Raw genomic sequence first — 4640 nt, 5'->3', positions numbered from 1 at the left:
GCTGCAGAAATCTCTCCCAGTAGCTCAAAATACATGCTGAAGTATTTAAAAAAACACACAAAGATGTCAGACTTAGTTCTTGTCCAGGAAAAGTGAAGCAATAAGGGTGGTGAGCTGGGTGGTGGTTGTCTAGAGTTGTTCTTCAATCACTGCTGTTGCAACACATGCAAATATTGTTCCAAGTTGCCTCTTCCTCGTGGTATGGTATTTAATCTCTGACTTTGTGAATTCAGACAGGTACATATCTTGCACAAACATGAGATAACAGGGTTGTGCTGTGATTGCTACAATGCCAGATGTGGGCTTCAAGTCTTCATCATGACTCTGAAGTTTTCCTTTGCAATATAATTTTTTAATGGCAAACTTGAGTGTTTCTGTTTGCTGTTCTTGGATTTGTGGAACAAGCAAGCAACTGCATTATTGCCAGGAGTGAAATTTAATTACTATTCATGTGTCCCTCCCTTTTAAATTTTCTGAAGCCTATGTTTCATTCAAGTACAACACGAATGTCTTCACAACTCAATGGCACTTGCATTGATGTTTTGTAGCAAAATAAAATCAATTTCCAAAAAAGGCTTAGAAGCTATGCCACACAAACCTAATGTATCCTAGCTGTAGTATTATGCCAATTTTCTACCTGTCTTGAGATCAAATAAGTATATCAGTGGTGTCCTCAAATTGGAAGTAAATTTGATGGGACAAAGAAATAATTCCTTCATTCATAGAATTAGAATGGTAGAATCATAGAACTGGAAGGGACCACAAAGGCCATCTTGTTCAAACCTTTACCATCTAGGAATATACAGCTAAAGCACTTCTGAGAGATGGCCATCCAATTTCTGTTTAAAAACATTCAGAGAAGGAACATCCACCACCATCTGAGCCAGTCTGTTAATCTATTGAACAGATCTTAGGAGTCAAGGATTTCTTGTTAATGTTTAGGTAGAATTTCTTTTCTTGTAATTTGAATCCATTGTTTTGTGATCTTGTATGTGAAGCAGCAGAAAACAAGTTCATTCCATCTACTTGACATTCCTTCAGATATTTAAAGATGGTTATCGTATCTCCTCTCAGTCTATTCTTCTGCAAGCTAAACATGCTCCATACCGTTAAGTTATTCGTAGGCATACTTTATTTTTTTTTAAATGTGAATACAGACTGAATGGGTTTTTAATTTTTTTTGTTTTGACCAGTGAGCCAAGGCTGACAACAGAGGTTTTCCCTATTGGTTTTGCTAATTTGTAGTTTGAAACTTGTATGCAGTTAGATATGAGCTATGGGTGTTCATCCAAATCTGAGGAGATAACTAAGTCTGGGAAACGTGCCAAGAAAGAGAGGTTCCAGCATTGCCCAGAAAATGTGAGAAAGGAAGCTGTATATAGAGAGAAGTCATAAAGGGGATTTGCAAAAGGTCTTAAACAGAGATACAAGAAGAAAAGTTAAAATAACAGGAGATATGCCTAGATACTGGAAAATAGATAAGAGATAGCATATAGACTCCCTGGTGTGCCTAATGTGAACTTCTTAGGGAAACAGCTGTATGGTTGGGCCAAGGTAGTGACCCAAGTTCGTGCTTGTGTAGTGTAAATCTAGTCATGGAATTACATGGTAGCTCTGGTTCACCAGAAGTAGGCCATCTTTCCTTTGACATACGAAAGGCTTTTTGTATATGTGAGTCTTCAAGTTGCTTGTTGACTTATGGCAACTCCATGAGATTCATAGGGTTCTCTTAGGCAAGGAATATTCAGGTTTTTTCCCCAGTTCCTGCCTCTGAAATATAGCCCGCAACACCTGATATTCATTGGTAGTCTCCCATCCAGGTACTAACTGGAGCTGACCTTCTTTAGCTTCCAAGATCAGATGGGATCAGGTGCCTTTTGGGTATTTAGGACCTTTCCATTATCTCCTTTTATGTGGCTGATCCTTGCTTAATGGTTCATAGCCTTATTGCATGACAAAATAAAGATGAAATGGAGTGGGGGAGTAGCTCTGTGTCTCTCCACATGCCGTCATAGCACTTTCCCAATGAAGACAGTGGTGAAAAACGTGCCTTTTATCAAACTGATTTTTCCAGCACGGCAAGAGGCACGATTCTACAACCATCTCCTTCAGGAAAAGAACGGAAATGCTACGAAGCATGTGGAGAGGCATGGAAAAAGCCACTACTCTCCCGCTATATTTTGGCTTTTTTTAAAAAAAATCATGTGACAAGAGGAAAAAAGACTGGCACCACTAGGAACCTACACTGCTAATCAATAATTACCAGTTGCAAAGTTGGGCAAATTTCCTTCTCTCTCTCTTTTTGCAAATGGCCTTACTAGGAGTCTTGGCCAAAAAAGTAATGTTTCCATGTTCCTGCTGTTTGCTCCCTTCCTTTGGAGAACCCCTTTAGGAGTGTCAAATCCTATATTAAGCTATTGAAGCCTGATATCATCAGCTGAAGCCATTTCCTTGGGGCCTTATGCACCAAAGCAAGGACCTGCTTTTCAGTCAGTGCTGTCACCCTGGCACCAGTCCCCCCCCCCCCCACCAAAAAAAGTTAATTCCCAGACATTTTACATCCTAAGCATTACATTTTTCATCACCACTTTCAGCTTTACCTGCTATTTCACCTCATGGCCTCATCGTGGGGTATTTTCTTCCTGTATTTTGTAAACCTCCCAGAATCTCAAAAGACTGTGGAAATTATCAGACAAAGGGACGGGAACAAAGCCTGTCTTCATCCCATCCGTGACAGAGATCGCGTGAAAGACTTTCACTCTTGACACATTGATCCTGCCATAAACCTGTCAGTGAAGTGGAATTGCATTAATGAGTCCTTCCACTAATGCAAAATTAAGGCCAAGGATGAGACAATGCCACTTCACTGATGGGACAATGACAGGATCAGCATGATGTCATTTGAAAGTCTTTTGCACGATTGTTGTCATTTGTGATTCCCGGATGGGACAATGACAGGATCAGTGTGACATCATCTGAAAGTCCTTCCCATGATCACGTGGGAAGGACAAGAGAAAGTCGATCTGATAATCTCCTCTGCTTGTATTAAATGATTACAAATTCAGCTTTTGGGGTGAAAATTGTTCCCAGCTCAAAATTTCAAGCTTCCAGAATTTGAAATTTGAGCTGATTTTAAATTTGTGTACTGAGAGAGGCGTTAGGCAACAAAAGTATTGCAAGTTCACTGGGAGGTAGAAGCATCTCAGCTACATTATTAAAGCTAATTATATTGCCTCAGAGTGCACATTTTTGTACAATGAATTCTCCTTACTCTCACTTCATTATTCAATTTTGTTTCCACTCTGGGTGGCTTAGAAAATATTTATTTATTTATTTACATTTTAAAAGGCTCCAAAGAAAAGTAATTATTGTTAGTATTTCATGATCAGTCCAAAACATGTTGGGGAATAGCAAGGCAGAATAACTAAACAGAATAACTACCTGCATTTTTATTTAAAGGAAGTAGAGAGAACCAGCTGCTGTGAGTGTTGGACTATAGGTACATCTACACAGTAAAAACAATGTGGTTTGACATCACTTTAACTGCCTTCCTACAGAATCCTGGTATTCATAGTTTTGTGAGCCACCAGCCCTCTTTGGCAGAGAAGGCTAAATACCTTGTACAACTACAAAACTCAGGATTTGATAGGATGGAGCTATAGCATTTAAAGTGGTGTCAAACTGCATTATTTTCACCGTGTAGATACACCCTATGACTCCAGGAGGCCGAGGTTTGAATTCTTGCTTGACTATGGAAACCCACTGCATGGGCTTGGGCAAGTCACACTCTCTCAGCCTCAAAAGACAGCAATGGCAAACCTTCCTTGAACAAACCTTGCCAAGAAACCCCACTGGTCACCATAAGTCAGAAATGACTTAAAGCACACAATAACAAGGGGAGACAGTTCAACTCTGAAGCATTTTCCCCTTCCATGGTGCCAAGTATCAAGCTGTCTTACTTTCTTTCATAGCTGTAGGCACACATGGGTCAACTTATAATGGGATCTTATCCTGGGTTGATTTATATATATATTAGAATCACAGAGTTGGAGGAGACCACAAGGGCCATCCAGTCCAACCCCCTGCCATGCAGGAAATCCATATCAAAGCATCCCCGACAGATGGCCATCCAGCCTCTGTTTACAATTCTCCAAACAAGGAGGCTCTACTACACTCCGAGGGTGTGTGTTCCACTGTCAAACAGCCCTTACTGTCATTTTTATATTATATATATTATTTTATATTATGTATTATTATTATTTATTATATATACTGCCCAGATATCCAACATTTTTCTTTAAAGAACTATTAGATGTTGCACTGCAGTGCAGTAATCTGATACATTTAGTGCTCCACAGAAAAATAAGACTCCATTGAACATCAGTTTTGAGAGCTTTTATTTAGTGAGCCCAATAACTATGAACAGATAAAATTTCAGATCATTTAAAATAGTATTATTTTTACAAAACAGTATTGACTGAAGAAACAGTATCCGTGCACCTTTCTCCTCTAGATGGCATGTTCTCCCAGTATGTTTGCAGATGCAGGAATAAATCTGACTATCCTTTTAAAAATTCCTATATTCTGATTTTCAAAATAAAAACAACACAGAATAAACAGATATAAGCAAAAAGAAATAA

The sequence above is a fragment of the Sceloporus occidentalis genome, unplaced genomic scaffold (genome assembly GCF_023333645.1).
Source record: "Sceloporus occidentalis isolate IW3139 unplaced genomic scaffold, rSceOcc1.0.p SCAF_3, whole genome shotgun sequence".
Lineage (NCBI taxonomy): Eukaryota > Metazoa > Chordata > Lepidosauria > Squamata > Phrynosomatidae > Sceloporus > Sceloporus occidentalis.
The sequence above is the reverse complement of the archived record's forward strand: the minus strand, read 5'-3'. Positions refer to the sequence as shown.